This window comes from Conger conger, chromosome 10, assembly GCF_963514075.1.
Source record: "Conger conger chromosome 10, fConCon1.1, whole genome shotgun sequence".
Classification (NCBI taxonomy): Eukaryota; Metazoa; Chordata; class Actinopteri; order Anguilliformes; family Congridae; genus Conger; species Conger conger.
This window is the reverse complement of record NC_083769.1, coordinates 40,212,457-40,229,278: the sequence shown is the minus strand read 5'-3', so window position 1 is coordinate 40,229,278 and position 16,822 is coordinate 40,212,457.

The following is a 16,822-nucleotide window of genomic DNA, read 5'->3' as shown; positions in this document are numbered from 1 at the left end:
CGGTGTGATTTTGTATTAGTGTGAGGTGACGCTCGCTGCTATTGGCCGTTGAGAAAGAGTCAGGCAGTGTGATTGTGTGTTAGTGTGAGGTGACGCTGCTGACGGTTAGAAAGGAGGCCATTATTCCCGCTCTGCTGGCAGAATAACGGCGCCGGCGTGCGGAGGTTAGCTCACCTGCCTCTCGTTCGCTGTCACATCGCAGAAAGCCTCCACTGCAGACACTGGCGGGTGCCTTTAGTCTCCCTGTGAATACCGTATGAGCCCGTCTGTTCCCTCTCTGTCCCTGCCTCTCACACTGCTGAGGTGCTTCTGCTTTCCACCTCATTACAGCCTGTGTCCAACTGCCGCGCTGGCTCTCCAGAGTTAGTTTGAACAGTGGTAATTAAGCCTTTAATTATTCACTTTGTTATTTTCATTATTCTCATTATGGCTGGCCCGTAAGGGTTAGGTTGTTACTGACAAAGAGGGAGGCTTTGCTCTCACTGGAGCTCAGGGAGGTCACTGATCCTGCTGCTGCTCTTATGCTCTGTTGCTAGCCTCTTAGCCTCGTGTCCCTGTTGTGTTTGGAGGCTTTGAGGGACTCATGTTTCAGGCAGTCGAATTCTGGTGCTGTGTCCTTATGACACTTTTCACAGAGAAGTGAGTTGTTATGTTGTTATGATGAATCAAACCCTCTCACCCACCCCTCTCATGTAGTTAGGACTTCCTTTCTTGGATATCACCCCCCCCCCCCCCCCCTCCCCCTAATGTGCTGTGATAACCATGGTGACATGGGGCAGGCGGGGGGGGTACCGAGATAACCACGGAAACAAGGGGAAGTTGCTGTGATAACCATGGCGACATTGGGGGGGATGCTGCTAAGACTACCATGGTGAAATGGCGGCTGATATCCTGGAGAAGTTGACAGGAAGCCTGCTTGTGTGTACATGTTAAAGTACAGTATGTTCTGGGAAGTGGCATTTATTTATACTATTTAGCTTTTAGGCAAGCTAAACATTAGATACACTTTAATGGTAAGAAAAGGGGAGCATTGCTGGACTGAATGGCCTGTTCTCATTGTTATGTTATGTTATATTAAAACTTGGCACACACCAAGAATATTATAGATTCAGCTAAATTACCCCAGTCACTTTTGGAGAATTTGGAGAATATGTGACAGCGGTATATTGTTTCAGTGCTGTATTTATTGTCAGATGTGTAAAAGGCCATCAGACTGTAAGTATGTGCTGTGCTCACGAGATGGCTGACAGCTGTAGTTATTCAGCAGCGGCTGCAGAGGTAGAGTTTCAGTAACGTTATGACAGGCTATGAAGGCGACTCAGACTACTCCCAGTACGGACTGGTCCTGCCAACGATAGGCACAGCGAAAGGTGAATCATTTAGGTTGGTTTGTTGACGCCCCTTATCGGTTTGTGTGCATTTTCCACTGCACTAAGAACACCCTACTGTATGTATTACTATGCAAGTAATGTTATCACCATGCTGGTGTCTTTCCATTTGTAGTAGTATGGTTTATGCATTTTAAATATTAGTGTATGTATAGAAAAAATGTTTGTACATACATGTGTGTTTGGTGTGTGCATGCATTTGTGTGCGTGCAGTGCGAGTGCTTGTGTGTGTGTTTGTACATGCATGCATGTTTTGTGTGTGTGTGTGTGTGTGTGTGTGTGTGTGTGTACAGTAATAATAATAATAATAATAATAATAATAACCATGTAATATTAATACAGCAACATTGCTATAACATTAGCACCCATACATTAGCAGTAAACAAAGCTCTCAAAATCACACAGGTGGCCAAAGTAGAATTTCTGTCGTTTTTTTTTTTTTTGCATAACGTTCTGAAAACCACTGGAGGTTTTCTTGTAAATGAGAGGGGTTGTTCTGGCATGTAGAAGTAATTATCATCTCCTGTTACATAAAATGTCAGAGACATTTAACTTGATTTTTGTTCTCCCTGGGTAACCTTGCTTCAAATTCGGAGAACAACAGCTTGTGGGCCAACTATCCTTTTAAGTTTGTGTGAGCGTATGTGTGTGTGTTCAAGGGAGGTATTATTTCCACCACACAGAGTAAGAACCTCCATCCATCTCCCTGTCTGTCTGCCTGAGGGTGATCGGAGCCAGAGGGGTGTTTTTTGTTCATAACAGAAAGGAGAGGGCCTTTCCTCTTGAGTCACATGGTCTCTACGAGGGCAGCCTCTGTGATTGGCTGTTCTTTCTCACATGGCAGGTGCTGCAGACGGAGACAGGTGTGCTCCAGTCTACAGGTCACGTTCTGATCTGTATTTTTACATACTCTCCATTATTGAGAGGTGGCGTGTGCAGCATCAGGGTGTCCTGACCTTGTGGGCGCGATGGCGCCCCCTGTTGGATCTCCCCGCCATGGCGCTGTCAGGGGTCTCTGTGGAGCTCGGTGATGTCCCAGACATGTACAGATCAGTCTTTACTCCCCCGTTCACTCCCACACCACCACAGCCTGATCGGGCTCCCTGACCCAGGCCATCACAGGGAGAACCGGTCCGGTCCGGTCCGGTCCAGTCTCGTACAGACTCCCTTCACTGTGAGCATGATCCCCAGACCAGAAGAGGAATACACACAACGGCTCAAACTTCTTTGACACCGTGTTAGGAAACAAAAATGCAGACTGCTCGATTTTTTTCTATTTCAGCCTGACTCAGCTTACAGGAAAAATAGAATTCCTTGCTTTTTGAGTGATAAAGGAGAATAGGCTGCGGTTTGGATTTGTTCGGAAAAATAAGGGAGCGTCCTGCACATATTGTGAGGAGTACTGTGTTTCCGCAAGGCTGAGTGAGGAGAGTGGAACAACTGAAACCTTTTTTCATCCATTCCCATGACAACAACAACAAACTGTCTCCCTCCCACCTTGACCATGGAACAAGAGATGAAGGGAAGACCAGCTGAAAAAAACTTATATCTCCAGGGAGCTAATATCTAATCGAACTGCTCAGTTGAGTGAGTTGTTTTAAATACGAGGAGTGTTTTGTGTGGTGTTTTTTAATGTGAACAGTACGCTGCCTTATATACGTCACATCGGTTGGATCTCCTAACCAGGAGGTGTGTAAGTCTGGGGACATGTGAGATTGAAGGTGTGTAAGTCTAGGGACATGTGAGATTGGGGTTTGTAAATCTGGGGACATGTGAGATTGGGGTTTGTAAATCTGGGGACATGTGAGATTGAAGGTGTGAAATTGGCAACTGCACTTGTTGTGGGACACCCAGTTTCTGATTGGTTCACCCAAAAAATCGGAGGTTCCCCCCCAGTCCACAATCTTCCGCCGGTCCACTGCTAAATTTCTCCAGTACCCCCATGATTGGAACTGGCCCCGCTACTGTGAACAGTGAAGAGTCTGTTTCTGACCGTTAGTATAGCGTATGTCTGTCTGTCTGTCTGTCTGTCTGTCTGTCTGTCCTGATGACATCCTACGCAGTTCATCATGTGGGGTTGGGATGAGATGGCAGAGTGCTGTCGATCTTTGACACTGTGTCCTGTGGGATACAGCCTTTGCACAAGGTAATGTCCAGTCTATAAAACATCCATGTTACAGGTCTCCAGAGAACAACAACAACATAGCACCGCAGTGCTTTCTCGTGTGGCCACCAGCCATGGTCTGCTGTTCCTCTACTCCTGCAGTCTTCTGTGTTGGCTGGACATTAAGAGAACATTTGACAGGGTGTGTTGCATGCACTGCATAATGATATGGGATCTACAGCTCTGTTTCAACAGATTAAGAAACCACGCCTTATTTTAGAGGAATCGAGGTTACTCCACCAAATATTGATTGGTAATTGGTTGGTAAACCATTCCTAAGTCATTGTCTTTTTTATTATTTAGTTAGCTTGATTCAATGTATTATAACACTGTTTTTTTTGCTTTGCAAATGAATGTTCTGAATGACAATATTTTTGTTTGGAATTCATCTGGAATTTTGTTCGTTTCAGTAGTTCATGAAATTTCATACGGACACATACCCATATCCTGTGGCCACTTAATTTTGTCCAGGGCTGTTCACATCTATTCTCTGCCTGTATTTACACTATCCTGGCGTGTGCATTGTGAAAAAGGCGAGTTGTGTCGTTGCAGTTATAAATGCCTGAATTGTGAATTCCGTCTGTGCAGCGCTGCGGTTTTGAGCTCCTCGCGGCGTGAATAAAGTTCCATGAAGAGGGGTTTTAGCGGAGTGATCGGAGTGCTCATTGTCTGGGCTCTCTGCGTGACAGTTGCAGTTTTAATGCTCCTGGCAGCTGCTGGAGGAGAAAAAAACACACATTCCTGTGTCTCTCGCGCTGGAACACACTGTTCTGAACCGCACATGTTCCCTCCGCCCTGAGCTGTTTAAACCAAGCCTCCATCACAAAGGGCACGCCGCTTCTTAAAATCTCCTGAACCTAATAATGCGAAAAATACTTCTTGTACTTTTAAATATTTACCCAAGTATGTTGCAATCTGAATGCTAAATCTATACTTTCATTGCCTGTCACGTGATAGTTGCCAGGGCCCATTAAATATCACAAAGTATTCAGGCACTTTATTGTAAGTAAAGCATTCCGTTTGGTACACCTTTGCTGTAATACCCAACACACGGCACAGTTATTTCTTACTTCGCAGCAGTCAGTGAAAGAGAAGGCCCAGCCAAAGAGTGCTCTGTTTCGCTGAAACAGCAGAGCTGTTTTCTCTGGACGGGTTCACTGTTGGCTGAGGCGCCTGATTCTGTTACTAAAACATTTGTCCGATCTTGCGGTGCCGGTTTGATTCAGCTACTCCAGGTCTTGCCTGAAGCCCCGGAGTGGTTCAGTAGAAATATGTCATAGTGTTGGGCTGGGACAGAGACCTGGTCTTCCCTTTATACCCTTGTGGTCTGTGTGTTAATAAGCAGGCTAATAGACTTACCAGGCTGTGTAAAGGGGTTTTATGGGCTAGCTCACACACAGAAACAGTCAATGCTGCATTTGTACATGATGCAGTTTCCTCTGTAGTTGTGACAGTGAAGAAGATCTTGGACTTTTGAGAGGAAAGGGTTAGAGTCAGAGGTCATGTGTATGGAACCATTGCTAAACTCTCTCTTCTACAGCTCCTCTTACAATTAGTGGAATCTGAAATTGCACACTACACACTACAATATGTATACTATTATTCGGAGGTGGTTTTAGTATATGAGTAAAAAGTAAGATGGCTTTTCGGACATATTACTTTGCCGCCTCTTGAAGCACAGTGTGTGTTGAGGCAGCGAGACCTGATCATTCCAGTGCAGTGTAATGGGATTGTGAAAAATGAAAATGTAAAACTAAAATGTGATCTGTACCACTCTCCCACTCACTCAGCCTGACCACACCTGTACTCTGCCAGAGGGAGAGTCAGCTTCTGTCCTTACAGCTGAAAGAGGAGCTGATCTCAGTAACGGATCACACATGTGGCCCGTCCCCTGACCCCCTAGCTCTGAGGATGGTCTCACGGTTTAGCCCAGTTCAGCCGAGCCGCCAAATTACGCCCCGCGTTTCACACCAGCGTCCTGCAGCCCTCCTGCTAGCCGCCATGCAGGGCAGGGAAAGTGCCTCACACACACTCACACACACACACACACACACACACACACATACACGCTAAAACTCTCTCTCCCACACACACACACACTCGCACACATACACACATACACACACACACTCGCACACGCTAAAACTCTCTCTCCCACACACACACACTCGCACACACACACACACACTCACACACGCTAAAACTCTCTCTCCCACACACACACACACACACACACTCACACACGCTAAAACTCTCTCTCCCACACGCACACACACACACACTCACACACACACTCTCTCTCACACACACACACACACACACACACACACACACACACTCGCACACATGCACTCATACACGCTAAAACTCTCTCTCCCACACACACACCCTCGCACACATACACAGACACACACACACACACACATACATGCTAAAACTCTCTCTCCCACACACACACACTCGCACACATACACTCACACACACACACTCACACACGCTAAAACTCAGCCAGGAGTCACCCCCCTATTCCTCATGTCTCTTTATCCCAGTGCTGCTTCAGCCAGGAGTCAGCCCCCTATTCCTCATTATCCCAGTGCTGCTTAAACCATTTTTAAAAATGTGGATATATGGGGGAATTTCTAATTATGTATATACCATGTGTGCCGTATTATATATTTTAAATAACGTACACAGCCGCATACACAAATTCTAGTAACATGATATTTATCACCCCATCTATATTTAAGCCATATAGATGTGATTATGCTCCAGAACTACAGACTTACTGTCCACTCGAGTATTGTTATTATTCTACTTAATTTTGTTCCATGCACAATTCTTAATTTCCATTTGATGCGAATTGTGTCGCAGAGTCTGAAATATGTGATGCTGACTTCACTGTCAGGATGTGGTTCTTGTATGGACTGACATACGGTTGGGTTTTAAACGGCCCTCTACTTATTACGCATTAATAACACATTACGTCTCATTCCAGTCTGTGTGGGTCTGTGTCAGATATATTTGTGTCCAGAAGAGGGCAGCATAGTCAAAGAAAAGAATAAGTGGGACTGGCTATTGATTTCACTCCAATCATTCTTCCCCTTTCCTGACTATGGACCACATATTTGTTAGTGTGCTTTCCTTTGCATGTGCATATATATATATTCAACTTTGTTGTCTTTTCCTGTCAAGGAAATAACATAAGAATACCCCATATGAATAAACAGGCTGTTATATTTTCATTTTAATGTGAAATTCCTTTTTCCTGTCTGGACATTCTCTGTGAAGACCCAATATTTGACGGTTAACAGCAGAAAACCCCTCCGCCAAGCTTTCAGTTACTGGTGTCATGCTTTAAGAATTATGTAAAATATTATCAGACATTAGAGGTAGAGACATTTTACACAACATAATCGTACATAACTTCAGTTTGGGTTCTATATATATGTATATTTGTATTTTTACATATATGTATATTTACTTAATAATACATATGAAGTAAAAAAACTAAAAAATTGAAGTGAAGCCCAATGCCCACTTTATTGATCACAGACAGTGACAGTTGTTGATGTTGGTGTTGTATTTTAACTCAATCTTGGAAATTTTCTGTTTAAATCAGTTTGAAATGAACCATAAATTCTGTAGTCGGTGATGTGGAGCATAAACATTTCTATGATTAAATTCTCAGCGTTCTCAGGCCTCAAATGTTGACATTTTGGGTTGTGCCACCCGTTCTTTACAGGGGTCTATTTTACACATAAACATTTCTGACTATTTGTGAAAATGACCTCAGAGATACCGTTGTATTGATGTGTGTCTTTAAGTACTTAATTGTGATTAAGGGACTTAAGCTGGCAGGGACTTAAGCTGCCCAGATGATTTGTAAATATTAGTTATTTTTTCATGTTGAACCTCATCATTGTAAACGTGATGAGTACATTAACAAGTTCAGTAACCTTGGGCTACTGCCTCCCTCCTGAAAAACACTGCATTCATCACTGCCCTGAATGAGGTGATTTGGGGCAGCCCTGAATGAGGTGATTTGGGGCAGTGGCCTTGCGCTAGTCCAGTGTCCTGTCCAGAAGTGAAACTGTTTATCACACCAGTCCGTCCCACTGAAATCCAAGTGACATTTGACCCTGTGATCCATCCAAGCATGGCAACTGTTTCCATCCCGACATTTATCACTGAACTCCGCAATCTTTCTCCAGTTGTTTTCCTCCTAGATTATGTGTGTCATGATGCTCACTGTTCTCCTTTTCCTTTACTATATCATCAAGGATGACTTGCTAATGGCTAACAAAAGCCCCAGTAAAATACTAGCCTGTCTTCTTGTAAATTAAGTGTACAATACAGTAAGGGTTAGTAAGGTTTATCTCTGAGAATGTGAGTTACCTGTAGTACAGAGGTGAGGAGAAAGAGGTATGTGTGTGTGTGTGTGTGTGTGTGTGTGTGTGTGTGCATTTATGTATCTGTGTACCTGCGTGAATTTTTGTGTGTAAGCATAATGATTTTGTGTGTGCATGATGTGCATATGGATGGTTTAATGTGTGTGTGCTTTAGTGTATATGCATGCTTCAATGTGTGCCCATGCTTTGGGGGTGCTTTACTCTGTGTGTGTTCTGTGTGTGTCTGTGTGTGTGTGTGTGTGTGTGTGCGTATGTATGTGTGTGTGTGCGCATGTGTGTGCATGTGTGTGTGTAGTTGTGTCTGTGTGTGTGTGTGTAGTTGTGTGTGAGTGTGCGTGTGTGTGTGTGTGAGTGTGTGTGTGTGTGTGTGTGTAGTTGTGTGTGAGTGTGCGTGTGTGTGTGTGCGCGTGTGTGTGCATGTGTGTGTGCGTGTGTAGTTGTGTGTGAGTGTGCGTGTGTGTGTGTCTGTCTGTGTGTGCGTGTGTAGTTGTGTGTGAGTGTGCGTGTGTGTGTGTCTGTGTGTGCGTGTGTAGTTGTGTGTGTGTGTGTGTGTGTGTGTGTGTGTGTGAGTGTGTGTGTGTGGCAGTAGGGAACGATCGGGGGAACAGGTGCAGGGCAGCGATTGGCTCTCTGAGGCAGCGCTCCTGTTTTCACGGCGGTGTGTGTTTTCCTGGCTCCACTCGTGCGGACGCACCCTCCGGATTGGCCGGCCGCTGGAGCATGCCGGACCCTGTTATCCGGATATCCATCTGGAGTATCGATTTTCCGCGGTTTCATCATCCCTCTCCCGCTTTCCGCAGGAGCGATAAAAGAGGTGCTGGGGGTGGTGCCTCCCCAGCGGTCAGCCCAGAGATATCCAGGGGGGCATTCGCGCTCTTGAAGTGTGGGGGCAATCTTCTCTACCCCCCTCTCTCCCTCTCTCTCTCCTCCCCCCTCCCTCCTTCCCCCCTCTCCTCTAACGCTGGCAGGCATCCGCAGCGCATAGACTTCCTGCTGCTTCCTCCTCCTCCCCCTCCTCCTCCTCGTCCTCCTCCACTCGCCCGCCCGCTCATGAGCCTCTCTTCCCAGGGGCCCCCGTGCCGCTGCTCTCGGCTCCAGTGTGATCAGCGCCGGCCTCTCTGAGAGAGGAGTAATTAGCACGGCCGGAGTGTTTAGGTGTCTTTGCTCCACCTGACCTCTAGAGGGCAGTGTGACTTTGGGCCTGGGGCCATGGAGCTCTCATTATCTCCATCAGCAGACCCCCCCCACAAGGCACTGCCACCAAGCCCCTCCCTCCAGATGAGACTCCATTTTATTTTATTTTATTTTAATTTTTTTGGTGAGATAAATTATGTTTGCTTGCAGCGTGCATTCCAATCAATCGCTTTTGTTTGCACCCTGCCAGGATTTGGTCTGTAAGACCATAACAGAAGTTTTTTCATAGTTTTCTGCAGCAAATTTAGTGATTTTTAAAATACATTCAATCCCTATGTGCATCTCTGCACGTAACTGCCAAAGAAGTAGCAGTTGGTGTGAGGTCACCCTCAACCCTTGTCATAAAAGGTCAGAGGTCAGTGGGAGGGGCTGTGTGGGGGCCAGGGCTGGGCGTGGCACCAGCAGTTCACCGTTTGAGGTCAAGATTACAGTTCACACACACACACACACACACACACAGTGGTGATATAGGCAGTGGGAGTCCCATGGAACACTGCTTCATTTTGAATGAACTGACAACAGAATTCTGAGTGCCAGTCGTAGGCAGTTGGGATGGATTTTGGGACCCGTTAGTTCAGACAAGCATTTGTCTTTTCATAGAAATGCAGGAGGTGTGGCCAGAGTGTTTTAGACAATTTGGGAGTCTTGTTTTTTTGGGGTAAATTCAGTTAAATTCAGTTTTATTTGTATCGCTCTGTTTACAGAGATCTGCCGATAATGTCATCGATGAGGAATACTTGGGTGGCTTTGGTATAAGCTGGGCAGCAGCACTCCTTAATTGAAGATAACCTCGTTAGAGGCGGCTCTTAGCTGTGGCTTTCCGAGGAGCGATAAGGAGCTAATCTACTGGAGCACGGCGAGAGATCGAAGCTTTGCTCCCAGCGAAAGCCCGTCTTCGGGAAAGAGGTGGATTTGCAGCTGAACAGCACAGAATACCCCAGTGGTCTTGACTTCAAGAGCATGGAGCTCCGGGGAGTTAAACCATCTTTGTTAACCCTCTCTTGCCCGGATGACGTGCTCGGATCAGGAAAGGCAGCTACGAACATACAGTAACCTACGCTGGTGTTACACTGCTTCTGTGCAGGGGAATACTCAGGATCAGTGTGTGTTTTATTGTTCTGAGAAAGGAGAGGCAATCTTCACATAAATATGGTCAATCCACCTATTTAAATATATTGATTAGTAAATCTCTGCAGGCTAATTTCATTGGCAGCATATGTGCTGTGTTGAGTCGGCTGCAGGAAAGGCAAATACTGCCTTAACCCTTTAAGGTGTACAATGTGTGCTTAGAATATTCTTAACTGGGGGGTGTCTCAGTGGCGCAGCCTGTAGAGCACTGACCGCATGCTCATTGCAAGCCGCGACGTCCGACATTTGTCGCATGTCTTCCCCTCTCTCTCGCTCCCATTCTTCCTGTCTCTCTATACTATATACTGTCCAATAAAGCTGAAAAAGGCCTAAAGAAAAAAAAAAAGAATATTCTTAACTGAACATTCTAATGCTGATGTAACAATCACTGCTGGTGACTGAAGGCAATGGAGTTCTAGAACTCCGATTTAGAATTTTGAAAAAACGTTCCAGAAAAAATACTCTTCAAAGGATTCACGCACAGCAATTCACAACACGATTGTGGAGGTCTGTGGTGGAAGTGTATAGTGTGAAGGTGTGTATGGTGGTGTGTAGTTTGGAGCCGTGTAGTGTCGTGTAGTGTAGAGGTGGGTAGTTTGGGGTGTATAGGGGTGTAGTGTTTGTTATGTCGTGATGGTGTGTAGTGTTTATGTAGTGATGGTATGCTGTGGCCTCCCTGGTCCCACATCCCCTCTCTTCCCCTGGCTCTTTCCCGGCTCTCTGGACGCACCTGGACGTCTCCTCTCTGTGTCTACTTCCTCTTCACTGGCACAGGTGCGTTCTGTAGAGTTTAGAACTGCCTCATCTCAAAATAATCGTCTAAAAAAAGGACCACCTTCTTTTTATGGAAGCACAGACCACATCAGCAGAAGTAAAAGTTCTGTGTTTGTGCACCATCGAGCTAAAGCAGCTTTCTCAAAGGCACTCTGTGTTACTAATAACAGTTTCAACACTTTATACCGATACCTCGTACCAGAGAATAACTGTATTTGTGGTCGAGACTAAAGCAATAAAACTGCTATGCGCTTACGATACAGTTTGGTGTGAATGCTTACCAGTTTGTTTCTGTTGTTGTGCTTTACAGATTTATAATTTATTAGCAGCAGAAGTGTTGGTTAATTATTTATTAAGAGCGATTCATTCCACACAGGGCTGGTGTGTTACTGCCCTCTCAGAGCAGGAGTGGAAATGCGTTCCTTTCCTCATTCCAAGATTTTCTGTCTCTACAGAGTGACTGATTCCTACATTGTTCTTGGAATCAGTAAGAATTTGCGTAGGTGTGCAGGTATCACCCTCCCATGAACCTGGCCAACCGGCCTCAAAAGAGTAATGACTGCATTCTTACCTGGTCCTTACCCCGTCAGTCTTCATCACAAAACAACGGCATTTCACAATTCTAAACATGTATTTATAATGCATATTTTCCATAATTTGGTAGATATGTTTAATCTGAGTGCTAATGGTATTGATAATAACTAGGCTAGTTTAGCGGTGATCAGTGATTACAGCATTACGGGACCTTAGAATTTGAAGGTTCTAAGTTTTGACAAAAATCAGTTAGTGCCATAAATATGTTGTGTACGTGGCAATTTGATAGGATTTTATATTGTAAATTCAGAGTACTCTCTCATTTAGATCTATGAAGAACTGCGCTAACAGCAGTTACCCAGTCTGCTCCCACAGAAGCCCTGAAATCTCCCCACTTTGACTGCGCAGACAGAAGAGCTTAATGAATGCAGGCTGCGTGTCTCAGCTGCGCAGACAGAAGAGCTTAATGAAGGCAGGCTGCATGTCTCAGCTGCGCAGACAGAAGAGCTTAATGAAGGCAGGCTGCGTGTCTCAGCTGCGCAGACAGAAGAGCTTAATGAAGGCAGGCTGCATGTCTCAGCTGCGCAGACAGAAGAGCTTAATGAAGGCAGGCTGCATGTCTCAGCTGCGCAGACAGAAGAGCTTAATGAAGGCAGGATGCATGTCTCAGCTGCGCAGACAGAAGAGCTTAATGAAGGCAGGATGCATGTCTCAGCTGCGCAGACAGAAGAGCTTAATGAAGGCAGGCTGCGTGTCTCAGCTGCGCAGACAGAAGAGCTTAATGAAGGCAGGCTGCGTGTCTCAGCTGCGCAGACAGAAGAGCTTAATGAAGGCAGGCTGCATGTCTCAGCTGCGCAGACAGAAGAGCTTAATGAAGGCAGGCTGCGTGTCTCAGCTGCGCAGACAGAAGAGCTTAATGAAGGCAGGCTGCATGTCTCAGCTGCGCAGACAGAAGAGCTTAATGAAGGCAGGCTGCATGTCTCAGCTGCGCAGACAGAAGAGCTTAATGAAGGCAGGATGCATGTCTCAGCTGCGCAGACAGAAGAGCTTAATGAAGGCAGGATGCATGTCTCAGCTGCGCAGACAGAAGAGCTTAATGAAGGCAGGCTGCGTGTCTCAGCTGCGCAGACAGAAGAGCTTAATGAAGGCAGGCTGCGTGTCTCAGCTGCGCAGACAGAAGAGCTTAATGAAGGCAGGCTGCGTGTCTCAGCTGCGCAGACAGAAGAGCTTAATGAAGGCAGGCTGCGTGTCTCAGCTGCGCAGACAGAAGAGCTTAATGAATGCAGGGTGCATGTCTCAGCTGCGCAGACAGAACAGCTTAATGAAGGCAGGCTGCATGTCTCAGCTGCGCAGACAGAAGAGCTTAATGAATGCAGGGTGCATGTCTCAGCTGCGCAGACAGAACAGCTTAATGAATGCAGGCTGCATGTCTCAGCTGCGCAGACAGAAGAGCTTAATGAAGGCAGGCTGCATGTCTCAGCTGCGCAGACAGAACAGCTTAATGAAGGCAGGGTACGTATGTCAGCTGCGCAGACAGAAGAGCTTAATGAAGGCAGGGTGCATGTCTCAGCTGCGCAGACAGAAGAGCTTAATGAAGGCAGGGTACATGTCTCAGCTGCGCAGACAGAAGAGCTTAATGAAGGCAGGCTGCATGTCTCAGCTGCGCAGACAGAAGAGCTTAATGAAGGCAGGGTGCATGTCTCTGCTAATTGCCCCCTCAGGCGTGCCGTAGTGGGAGGTCAGGCTGGTGCCAGAGGTGAACACAGCACCGTGACCCACCAGCCTGAACACTGCCACTGCCAGAGGCTTAATGACAATATATGCCGTGCACCAGGGAAAACATATTTAAATATAAATTCACACTTTCATATGGATGGACAAAGCTTCTTCACTGCAAGGTGGTGCAGGTGGCACGTCATGCGCTGGGCTAACACAAAAACCCGCACCCACATTTGGACCTTTTTGGAGAAGACGCGACACATTGATTTAGTACGTACAGCTAGATTGTTACGCCAATTAATAGTAATTAACACGCCTCCTTGAAGTTCTGCAGGAAAACAAAACTAGCGATTGGCCGCTTGCTGTTGCGTTTATTCTCTAGCTGTGAGACTGCTGTTCTATCCAGGGGGTTTGGCGAACCTGCCGTCTCCTGGGAAGGATGTCGAGTCAGCTGCCATTTAACGCCATCTTCTGATGATATCACCATAGAAACTAAGTGCCTGTGTCTTTAATAAGCTGGGTTGGAGATTGACGGATGTGTGGCTGGAGGGCACTGTGAGCTGAGTTGAGGTTTCGGTGTGAGGAACCTCCCTGTCTGCGCGCTCCGATCCAGCAGAACAGATGTTCCCGAGGCGGCGGCCATGTTAAGCCTCTCTCCTTCATCCTCCCTTGAGCCTCCTCCCGCCCACAACATTACACGGCACCGACCTGTCTGTTCGCACACGGCCAAAGCACACACGTACACACACTCTCAGAAATAATGTCACAGTGGAGGCACATTTCTGTTCTTCGAGGATCACTTTCCCCAAATGTACCCTGAAATGTTCTCTTTGAGTACATTTTCCAAGCAAAAAAGGTACTAATTAGTTAGAATTGTACACATCGCCAACAATATATATGTAACAATAGGCCACAAGCATTTCTTCCATTTTTGCCACTTTTCATACCTTTATTTCTGAGGGCGCATCATTTCTTGTTTCCAGTCATTTGTGCAGGTGTGGTTAGCCCTGAACTGAATTAACATAAGCTTGTGTTACCGCGCTCTTTAAGGTTTGATCGCACCCATTATAAGTAAGCTCAGATCTCATGAATGCGCTGTGGGAATTGACATGCATAACGAGTGGTCGTGTGTGCCGTGTGTCTGTAGATGAGGCCGCGTTACGTGGCTATTTACAGCTGTGATTTTACCGCCATCTGCCGCGTGTACGTAGATCGCGCCGCGCGATCACGTGGGAGCGGCTACCGCGGTGTGCAATCCCGTCGCCTTTGTCTCCGCTCCCGCATGAACTTCCCTTCTGTTGTGGGAGTTATCTCCGCCTATGCATTGCTATTCATGGTGGATTTTTACGACTGTTCTGCCCTTTTAAATTCATTAAATCTATATTTTTATAGCGTCTGCCTCTTCTTGATTGCCTGTGTCTGGCGTTGTGCGCTGGCTCAGACCCTCCCCTCGCAAGTTCATTACGGCCTACAGATATGCATCCACACATACACGGGATTCGCGTACCTCCCATAAAAACAAGCTCGCACGCTGAGTACATGCATTTTGCATGTTAATTGTGTGGGAAAACAGTCATAAACAGGTTAATAATGTTAATGATGATGAAGTTATCTCTCTTGTTTGTAGCCGAACAGCGCTCTGCTGTCGTCCCTACAGCAGAAGTATACTCGGGTACGGCTGAGACTCGTATAGCCGGGCGGTGCACACCATCCATTCTCATCGCTGTCTAACCTGTGGGCTTTATGGGTGTATCCCATAATGCTTTGCTGCAGCTGGAGGACGCCCCCTCCGGGCTCGTATGCGTCTCTGTGAGCTGCAAGAAGGTCCACCCTGAGCCGTAAACCCTCGCAGGTGAGACGGGGTGGAGCAGACTCCTGCTCTTTTTGGGGGGGTTTTTTCCTCCCCTTTTCACGGTTTCCTCACTTGACTCCGCTCCGTTGCTGTCGCGGGGCGTTAATGTGAGTGCATGTAAGGATGCGGAGCGCGATGCGCTGTCGAGACGGCTCGCTGCTCCGCCTGCTTTTGCCTGTAAGCCTTTTCTTCTCTCTTCAGAGTTAATACAATAAAGTTTAACATTTCGAATCGTGAGTATTAAACGGATAGGTTTTATGATTGCATTGTACAGCAAAAGTAGATGCTTGTCTGACAGAGATACGGATTCAATTTCTGCTTCTTGTATTTTTTTTCTTCCCCAAATGGTGAAGCCTGTTACTTTAGGGCAGTGTGCAACTTTAGCACTTTAGATGTTCACTAATTTGTTTACGGCAGTTCCCTTTAACTTTGTATCTTCATAAAGGGATTTAACAGCACAGTTTTTTAGCAGTAGAAAAATAGCAACGATGAAGTTTGTGTCCAAAATTATATTAACAACAGCTGAAATTCCAGACACTTCTGTAAAATAAGTCATACCAAATAAAGACAGCACATACACAGTACAATGTTAAGTGTAAAATTAACCCTCACAGTGTCCATGTGGTCCCTACTGGAGTCCTATAGCTATACTCTGTTAACACTGGATATTTTACTGTGTATGATCTCATGAAAAGCTATAAAAAAGCAAATGTTTTCCTTGATGGAATCCTGGTTTATTTACTTATGCATCTATTCATTCATTTATTAGTTATACTGGGAAAATGATTGAAGACGTCAAGCATGAATAAGACGTAAAAACATACACATTAAGTACAAATAAAGTTAGCGTAGGATTGTGTTTTGTTTTTGTTGTTTTTGCGGACAAGGAAGAGGTTCGCTTCAGTCGGAGGACTGCGGGAGTTGGATATTGACAGTGTCGAAACTGGGGGCCTCAAGCAGGATATGAGCGCTGCTGGAGGGAGGTTATTGCAGGCCTTCCGCAGAGAGAGAGGGGGAGGGAGAGAGCGGAGAGAGAGAGAACGACGTGCGTGGGGGTATGAGCCGCAGCTTATTAATAAACGCGGCGGTTGAAAAATTTCGTCCCTCGTGCGTCCTGCTTCTTTTTTTTTTTTTTTTTTTACTGTCACTCAGCACGCGCAGCCGCCGCGCAGGTAATCTCCGTTTCGCCGAGCAGATGTGGCGCTGCCTGATGATTGCCAGGGCAGATGTTGAGCTGCCTGGTGATTGGCAGAGCAGGGCGTGTTTGTTGACACGGCGATAGCGCCGACCTTTCCCTGACATCCGCTTCAGATCAATAGCGCCTGCTTAAATTAAATTCTCATTTAACCCTCATTTGTTTTATTTATTTATTAGTTTAAACGGAACCATTTTTCAGCTGCTTTCGTCAGGGGACTGCACCCCAGGATTTATTTTAGATCCCATCTTAGCCCGTCAGTTTACTTATGATATATGATATATGCTGAAAGGCAAAAGGCCCTAATGCGTTCTTTAGAATGGACAGAAAAAGCAGACACCAGAAATGTACGCTTTCCCATTACAGCTGTTTAACTTAAATGCAATACAACAGGACTTGCAATACGACTTACCACTGACTGAGTCATCTAAAAAAAGTGTTTTTGTTTTGAAGTAATTTATCATG